We start from the raw sequence: 10,303 nt of genomic DNA on the forward strand, positions 1-10,303 counted from the left end.
TCATGGCGCCAATGTGGAATTCAGACATGACAGATGTGATCAGCCTGTGATATCAGTTATCTATGACGTCAGTCGTCGATATGACATACAGCATGTATTTCATTCAGTGCATAGCAGATCCCCAGTGACTTCCATTACAAAATGTTACATGGTTCAATATTTCAAAAAGTATAAACATGACATGACACATGTGTTAGGTCTTAAATGTTAAGAACTCTCTTGCTTTTCTTTGTAGACTTTTGTTTGTTTGTTCATAAAATAAAGTAAAAAAGAAAACAAAAGTCTATGTAATGAGTCCAAACACAAACACACACAAAGTAGACTTACAGAGTGCACACACAAATAACCTACATCATGCAAACCACACACACATTCACAGACAGACAGACAGTCAGACATACTGCTACGTTCTATTTTCACTGCTCTAACTCACACACATACGTACTGTACACACACACGCGCACACACCTTCTCGTCCCCAAAATGTGTGTGCGGCGGCAATCTCTCTTGCCCACTGACAGGGGGGTCAGATGTAAATTTCATCCTCCCTAATGATGTAAGCTATTTGACTGGGAGGGGAACCTGATCCGTGGTCACACTGATCGACAGAGGCTGCCAAGCCGGAGCAGGAATGTGTGCGTCTCAAATTAGTTTCTGTCCGCAGCCCTCCCTCCATCCTCTGTCACCATCAATACAGGCTCCTGTTGCCCAGCCTTGCATCACAGGGTTAGACGTCACTTTGATCTGTGTACAGTATGTGTCAAAATCGATTAATCTGTCTGTCTGTCTGTCTGTCTGTCCGTCCGTCCGTCCGTCCGTCCGTCCGTCCGTCCGTCCGTCCGTCCGTCCGTCTATCTGTATGGATGGATCAGAGGTCTTGAACTATGAGGTAAATGTGGCACATGGGAGTGTTAGATTTGCTGCTTTTGATCAAAACAGTAATATGTTTCATCCCTGCTTCTGGTAAGAACATTTTAAAAACACGCATGCTCCGTTCTGCAACAAACTTGCCACAAACACTGTTCAGGGGTCTGCCATGACAATAGTTACACCAGGGACTACATTACGGGCCCCTGGGGGCCTGCTGTGGCCCACTAAACGTACCGCTGGTCAGGGGTCTAGCATGAAATAGTCACAGTCACACCATACTGTAAAACGTAAATTGCTCACAAATGACATATGGAGAACTACATGCGTGTCTAACATTTCAAATGGCCATAACTCTGTGACCATTGCCCTGATCAGTGTAATATCTGAATAGTTTTGAAGGTAGTTCAAAAACAGTGAAAATAACACATTTACAAGCTCACAATGCGCAGATGTCATGTAAGTTGAGAAAACTGTAAATGGTCAACATGCTATAACTCTGTCTATTGTCAATATAAAGAAAAAACAAAATAATTTCAAGATTTAAAAAAACGTTAACCTCGACTGGCGTTTACTGTAGATTGGCAGCTCCCCGGTCACGTGCCACGGGTGCCGGGTTACCAGGGTGGCCCCTAGGAGTCCCAAAAACTCCCGGCTATGTCCTTGACGACACGCCCAGACACCCACAGGAGGCCGTAAATCACCTGCAGGGGACGCCGCGCTACGTAACCCACACCAGACAAATATCACCCGCACATGTGTCAAAGACATAAAGTCTCTCAGCACTGACTGAGTTTAATGTGCTTGATTCAGGACACGTGAACGTGTGTGCAGGGGTGTCACACCAAATTCTGCATGGGCCCTGGTCTTTAAATATTTCAAATCCTTCTAAGGTTTTTTGAGAAACCTATGTTTCTATGTCAGTGGTTCTCAAACTTTTTCATGTGAAGGACCCCCAAAATGATAAGTATTTGGCTACGGACCCCCATCTAAAAATATTTACTTTCAGGGACCCCCCAGAAGCAAAATTTGAGTTACAAATGTTCACTTAAATAATATATATTCAAAGATTTGCAATTGCAATAATAATTTTCAATAGCTAAAGTATAAAGTATCCACCTTGGGCCCTAGTAACTCCCAAGTAAGTAAGTCCCACTTTCCCCCCCTTGTGACGCCCCTGTGTGTGTGTGTGTGTGTGTGTGTGTGCGTGCGTGCGTGCGTGCGTCTATATGAGGTGCATGCATGCAGACATTGGCAAAGACACAGGACATCAAGATGTATCTCTTATTTATATCTTATGCGTTGATGCGTGAATACAGACCACAATGGAAACAAGTCCCCCCTTTTTTGTGTTATCCTTTTAGCCTAAGGCGAAAGTTCACCCCAAAAATTACTTATTACTCACCCCATGGAGACTTCATGGATATATAAATATTATTTTTGTGCATTCCTAAGGCAATCATTTTATGACCTGACAGCAGTTCCGGACGGAGACACACAGGGAACTGCTGTAGGACAACAATCTGTGATTTTACTGAAATCTATAGAAATAGGCTATTGACTTCTTCTGCCTGTTGCCTAATGGTTTGTTTGTGGTGAACGTTGAGAGGTGAGCGTGCAAATGAAAATGGTTTATAATTAAAAGTCAGCTTGTAAATTGAGACTGCGTGCGGTGTGTGTGTGTGTGTGTGTGTGTGTGTGTGTGTGTGTGTGTGTGTGTGTGTGTGTGTGTGTGTGTGTGTGTGTGTGTGTGTGTGTGTGGAGTGTAAACCACAGAATCCTCTGAGGGCCAGTTATCTGGGTTCTTCTAATAAGCTGTGATGATATCATTATACCATGAATAGCGGGGCTGTTAAGGAGAACAATACTTCAGTTCTGGAAAGAAGCACCACAATTTTACAGAGTGTACCTCTTGGGTCATTCTTTAGAAAAATCACATTAGACACTTAATTTTCAAAATGTCCGCCAGTTTTAAAGATGGCCGCCTTTTCGGATATGTTTTACAGTACGCCAGCCAGTTAATATCGAATTTTCATAATATTAGAGTTGTTTTGTAGGTTTTAAAACATCCTGAGTTCATTTATTACACTTTTAAAGCAGCCAGAATAACCTTTCTGACTTTTGGTTGGGGTCTTTCCTCACCTGGGACCCCCCAGACAGACCCCTGAGCCTATTTCAGTAATCGCTCTGCTCCTGCACCAGAACAATGTTAAATTAGATCTGAAATATGCTCTGAAATAAAAAATGACTAGTAGCAAATAACAGAGGTCTTCCACGGGGGGTCCGGGACCCCTGGGGGGGTCCTCAGAGCTATTACAGGGGGCCTGCCAAATCTCGATGAGATCTTTTTTTTTTCTTTTTTTTTTTACATTTGAAACTTTGAATGTTTTTATGTATCCTGGTTTTATGTATTGTACTTTGATGGTTTATTAGTATTCTCAGTATTATTTATAATGTTTTTTGTGTTAAAACAGTTATGGTTGACAGCTGTTACTGCAGGGATTGCAATAATGAAGGTATTGCAACTTTTCACTTTGGGTGCAGAACAACATTTCCATTTATTGCACTGCACTCAAACTGACAACACACACACACACACACACACACACACACACACACACACACACACACACACACACACACACACACACACACACACACACACACACACACATTTTAACCATTTATTTATGTCCACACAAAGGAGATGCATACAAGGACACAAATAGTATAGGTGCAGTAGAGTAACATTTACAAAATCATGGCATTATGTCTTCATGATACAATAGCAAGGCACTTGGTACTCTACGGGTATAAGTAACAGCGTCTCCGCCATATGTGGCGGCTGCCGATTATAGCGGAGACGGAACAATACTTTGCCAGCCTTTTTGCCTCTTTTTTAGGCACTCCAAGTTGTTGAAACCCTCTAACAACCAGCCTGTGGGTATGTCCTAGGCTGCCAAATATGAAAACAAATAGTCTGCACCTGTACCCCAGCTCTGAGATCGTATTTAGGAGAGGTTGGTATTTAATGACCTTGGTCATGAAAGCTTCCTCTAGGCTAGGGTCAAAGGTGCAGGCCATCTCCAATACAGACACTTCCCTGGACTCTTCATCAACCACAACAACATCTGGTGTATTAGCTGTCAAAGATGAAACATTTCCAAGTTATCACAGAGATGAAACATGGATGGAATGACACGGGAATGTTTGTACACACACACACACACACACACACACACACACACACACACACACACACACACACACACACACACACACACACACACACACACACACACCTCTTTGTTATTGTCACCCCAAAACCCTCACCTTATCCTCTTATAGAGCCCATGGTTAATTACGCCCAAAGAGATTCACTACACTACAGTAATTTCAGACATGCAGGATATATTCGTCTTCATCATCATCATCATCTTCAATGTCCAACCTAATAGTGTTGACACAGTCTCCACCATAGCATAGAGTGAAAGGCAGGTTATTTGAGCAGCTGCACCGTCCCCTACAACCTGCTTTGCAGACACATTTGATGGGCTCAAGTACTGCCTTTGGAGCAGGGAGAGCAAGAAAACTGAAACCTGGAATATACCCTCCACTCTCTGAATTCCATCTATTTTCTTCGATTGGTGGAAGCACAGGGAAATTTGTCAGGTATGATTTATCCTGCATTGTGACGGAGTTGGCACGGAGGTAATGTGGTAGCAGTGCAGCACGAGTTGGAGGTAGCATCTCACCCTCCAAGTTATTTGACAGAAATAGTTCCCATCTGAGTAATCCCAGGGTTGTTGGACCTTTTGAACTGTAAACATGGCATGCAAAATGTTCGGACTGCAATGTTGATGGAAGCTCACAATTTATAAGCTCAGGAGGAATGGCCAATGACCTTGCCAAGGTCCTTGAAGTGGTTAGTGGCTTGGTCATCATCATCATCATCATCATCATCATCATCATCAAGTAGGCATTGACCCATGTCTTTTTGGTGATTCCAACAAATGTTCTTCCCCAGTCAACACCTGAAAAACGCAAAGGAACCCTTGACATTTGTAACATCAACTTGAACTCACTCGAATATATCAATTTCCTTTTTTTGTACCGGAGGCAAGGACTTGATAAGGAATCGGGGTATCAGCCTCTTCATGTGTTTGCACTTCCTCAAAATCATGTCCCTTGATGAAGGTATCGTATTATGATGCCTACTTCGTCATACCTGACAAATTGCCCTGAGCTTCCATCAATTGAAAAAATAGATGGAATTCAGAGAGTGGAGGGTATGTTCCAGTCAGGTTTCTTGCCATCCCTGCTGCAAAGGCAAAGCTCATCAAATGTGTTTGCAAAGCAGGTTACAAGGGACGGTGCAGCTGCTCAAACAATAACCTGCCTTGCACTCTCCTCCCTGCAAATGATATAGTGGAAACTGTCAACATTATTAGGGAGGACATGTATAGTAGTGAATTTCTTTGGGTACAATTGACCGTGAGCTCTTTAAGAGGATAGGGTGCGGGTTTTGGGGTGACGATAACAAAGAGGTGTGTGTGTTGTGTTGTCAGTGTTAGTGCAATGCAATAAATGGACATGTTAGACTGTGCGCCCAAAGTGAGAAGTTGCAATACCTTAATTCTTGCAATACCTGTGAACCTGTCTGTCTAACACACACACACACATGTTATAAATAATACTGAGAATACTAATAAAAACAGTTTCAAATGTAAAAATATATATACATATAAAAAAAAGGAACTTCCCCATCAAGATTCGGCAGGCCTCCTGTAGTAACTCTGAGGACCCCCTAGGGGTCCGGGACCCCTGTGGAAGACCCCTGGGTATTTGCTACTACTCATTTTTGCTTTCAGAGCCCAGTTACAACAACTTTAATGCTTCAGTTATGATCTAATTTAACATTGCTCTGGAGCAGGAGCAAAGCGACTACTCAGATAAGCTCAGGGGTCTGTTTGGGGGGTCCCAGGTGAGGAAAGACCCCAACCAAAAGTCAGAAAAGTTATTCTGGCTGCTTTAAAAGAGTAATAAATGAACTCACGATGTTTTAAAACCTACAAAACAACTCTAATATTATGAAAATCGGACATTAACTGGCTGGCGTACTGTTCAGAGGCAGCCATCTTGGAAACATGGCAGCCATTTTGATTTTTCAGTGTCTAACGTGTTTTATCATAGGAACAACCCCTAAGGAGTACTTGTGAAAAGTTTTAGGTTTCTTTCCACTTGTGAAGTATTTTAGTGCAAAAATGCATTTACCTGCCCCGCTAGAAGTGCCACAGGGCTGACAGCCTCTGGACTCACTTTACTGGCCTCGTCATACCAGTGCTGGGAAGTGGATTATAAATGAACATTGTGTGCACTGAGAGAACCGAATGTCCTTCAAAAAATCTTACCCAAGTTTGAAGTGAGCGGTGGTGCGTGCGTGTGTGTGTGTGTGTGTGTGTGTGTGTGTGTGTGTGTGTGTGTGTGTGTGTGTGTGTGTGTGTGTGTGTGTGTGTGTGTGTGTGTGTGTGTGTGTGTGTGTGTGTGTGCATGCATTTACATTTCAAGGCTGCTCAACAGCACCCAGCGGTACTCAGGCTCAGGCTACATACAGAGAGACAGACAGACAGACACGCATACACACACGGCCATGTATAGGAGACGTTGTGACCACTGCTCAAAAATAGTAAGGATAGTTACAAAAAAAGTGCCAACATTTTGCTGGTCCGCGCTCTTCAAAAGTTTTAATGAATGTGGTCAGTAGAAATAATCTTAAAAGGATCATTTGTGGGGCGCCCGCTGGCCTGGTGGTCAAGGCGCATACTATATACTAGGCTATGATGCCTGCTGGCGTCACCGGTTCGATTCCCGATCCGGACGACCTTTGCCACATGCCATTCCCCATCTCTCTCCCCGTTTCCTGTCAGTCTACTGTCCTATCAAATAAAGGCATAAAAAGCCCAAAAAACGGATCTTTAAAAAAAAAAAAAGGATCATCTGTCCATGTGTGGTCCAGCCCTATGGAATATATGGAATTCATGTGCTCATAAAAAACAACCAAACAAAAACCTCCCAAGGCTAATATGAGCATCAAAAAATGTGTTTTATGTTTTATTGCACATGCATTCCATAGGGCTTTACATACACCCATTCATTCACACACACGCATTCACAACATACCCATGGTGGAGGAAACGAAGGCGCCCGCCTGCTCACCAGGAGCAGTTAGGGGTTCAGTGTCTTGCCCAAGGACACTCCGAGAGTTAACACAGCGAGAGCCGGGATTTTTCACATATTCTGTAAGTAAATCCACAACATTACAGGTGCATTCACACAATGTTAAGTCAATGTGAAGATGCAAGTAACATCCAAGTGATATTTCACGTGAAATATCACTCAAAATGACGCGAATTGTTTGCAAATTCAATGTTATATGTTAAACTCAAGGTATTTTCTCAGACGTGAACAGGGTGACACTGAGTCCAGTTGGAAAAGTAGTTTGTACTGTAGTTGCTATGCATGGATTGCCTGAGCTACATTACATGATATTGATACAACACTGGTGACATACTGAATCAGGTAAAGTGTCACTAATATCAAACAAATTGCTCGGCACTGACCTCATGACAGCCCAGTGCAAGATGAGTGTTGGAAAATGAAAGCGATACTATATCTTGGGGTTCTGTGTGTGCGTGTGTGTGTGTCTCTCTACTTGGATTACATCATCACACAGGAGGGTTTTCATCACCATGACAGACAGGGTATAGCTGTCATCCAGACACACACTGTTCATCATTGATATCATCAGCGGGTACACTCCCTTTTCTATTTTAGAGAGAGACATATCATATCAAAGAAAGAGAAAAGGAAGGAGAAAAGGAGAGCTAGAATGTGATAGAAAAAGAGAGAGAGAGAGAGAGAGAGAGAGAGAGAGAGATCTCCATTCAGAAACATTGCCAAAGATTGACTTCCATTATTCTAAATGGAAGTGTCACCTAAATCTAGGTTACACATCTCCATTCACATCTCCATTCAGAAACATTATTTCTCCATTATTCTAAATCAGGGCTAATCAGCTTAAGATGGCTCAGGGGCCACTCAGCAAAATATTAAAAGTCCAAGGGCTGCAAGCTATAAATGACAGTCCTATTTTGGACGTTTATATAATGATTTTGTAACACACTACATGAGTAGTCTAAACACAGAAACAGACACATCTATAAGGCCAAACTTCATTGAACAAAAATATTGTCATGGAATTATTAATGATGAAAAGTTACAAAACAAGTCTTTAGACGCTGAATGCTAGCCTAGTGAAATGCTAACCTGCCGCCGATGCTGGTGAATGCTAACCTGGTGAAATGCTATCCTGCCGACGCTGGTGAATGCTCAGACTCTGTTTCTAAGTGGAGAACTTCCCCCGAGATGGTTATAGAGAGAGAGAGAGAGAGAGAGAGAGAGAGAGAGAGAGAGAGAGAGAGAGGGAGAGAGAGAGAGAGAGAGAGAGAGAGAAATAGAGAGAAAGAAGGAGAGAGAGAGAGAGAGAGAGAAAGAGGGGAGGACATTACATTGTAAGGAAAGAGAGAGAGTAAGATGTCACAGAGGGATAGATGCGGTCATGCGGACACGTTTACCACCGGGGATAAAGTCTGCAGCCTCTTTGGCTATGAAATAGTAATCTCACTTTAACCACAAGTCCAAGGTCCAAACACCACCACAAGTTGTAACATTAAAAATATCCACATACTGTATTCCGTACATACAAGGTATGTAAATTCATAACCCTTGTGACATTTCATTTCATAGTTGATGATATAAAAATGACAACGTATACGATGGAACCCATTATTGACAGAGACAATCCCCCTTTCTCTAAGTTTCAGCCTTTCTGTGGTCCTATAATTCCTACAAGCCTATGCATTCCGCTTGCAAGCATCAGTCTGGCACGCCACCCAAGTCCTTTGCCTGCCATTACATCAACCTGAATCATATTTTCTGAAGTACAAATAGCAATTTTGCCATAATAATAAGGATAATGTCACAGCCACCAAGGGTAGCAGCTGAAAGCAAGAAGTAAGGCTTTTAGTTTTTGCATTCATGGATTTGACATTTCGGCTCATTCGGCAGTGTTTTTAGACACATACAGTAGAAGGCTGTTCTACTTCTGTGTTATAGATGTTTAACCCTGCACCAAATACATAGACATACCGGTAAGTTCCACAATGGAGAGATAATTATTCAGTGCAGTTCAGACCTTCTAACATATTTTTCATAGCTGCTTGCAGATGGAAAACTAATGACAAATAAAGCTATCTTGAACCTTGAAACCATGTATATCCAAAAACAGTTAATTTTCAGGAAGGTGGAAAAAATAACCTTGATCCAATGTAATTATTATTTAGTCACAAGCTCTTGTTAATACTTTTCATTGGCTACAGACACTTTCACTTATGCTTTCAACATTGTAGGGGACATGTTGGGGAAGTGTTGGGGACGTGTTGGGGACGTGTTGGGGACATGTTGGGGAAGTGTTGGGGACATCATTCTATAGAACTGTGTGTTCAAGTGTTTCTGGTCAACAGGTGTGCAGAGGGCAAAGCTAAAAGAGAACAGGACAACGGGAACTAACAGGGTGAACATATACAGTAGTGTGTGTGTGCATGTACTTTTGTGCATGTGTTTGGCTGATCTGTGTTTGTGAGAGTACAGATAATGTTTGGGTGTACGTGAAAAAGGACAGTGATAAAATGTGCAGAGAGAGATGGAGAGACAGACAAAGAAGAAGAAAAGAGGAGAAAAGGATAAGCGGACCAGTTGCAATGTCGGGCCCACCTGTTCCGTCACACACAGACACACAAACGCAAGCACCATATGATACATAGGCCTCGTAAACTTTTACAAGGCTCTCTGTTTTTGGTATGTGAGGGGCGTGATCGTGTATGTGTGTGTGTGTGTGTGTGTGTGTGTGTGTGTGTGTGTGTGTGTGTGTGTGTGTGTGTGTGTGTGTGTGTGTGTTTGTCACGGTTGAAGGTCGTTATGTTTTTCACCTGCTGTATGAGGGGTTCACTTAAAACTCTGATGCCGCGACTTGCCGTCTCCAGTAGTGCATGTTCTCCATTACTTTTCAGAACATTCAGCACAGTCAAACCAAACCTCACCTGACCCTTCCTTCAATTATTACCCCTCATCTTATCTTCAAAAACTCTTGATGTTTGTAACGAGGTTTGCAGCACTATTATTGACCATAGCGACTTAGATGTCACCTCAGAATAGTCTGTCACCTATCAAATATAGATGACATAATTATATCATTATCACGTGGTTATAAATCAAAGAGAAGCAAGAGATAGACTATGTGCACACGCTAGTAAATCTGGCTCTATATTGAGTCTGTGTACTGATGTGACATTCATAAGACATAATGGAAATATGGCGA

Source organism: Nannobrachium achirus, assembly GCF_963921795.1.
Source record: "Nannobrachium achirus genome assembly, chromosome: 14".
Classification (NCBI taxonomy): Eukaryota; Metazoa; Chordata; class Actinopteri; order Myctophiformes; family Myctophidae; genus Nannobrachium; species Nannobrachium achirus.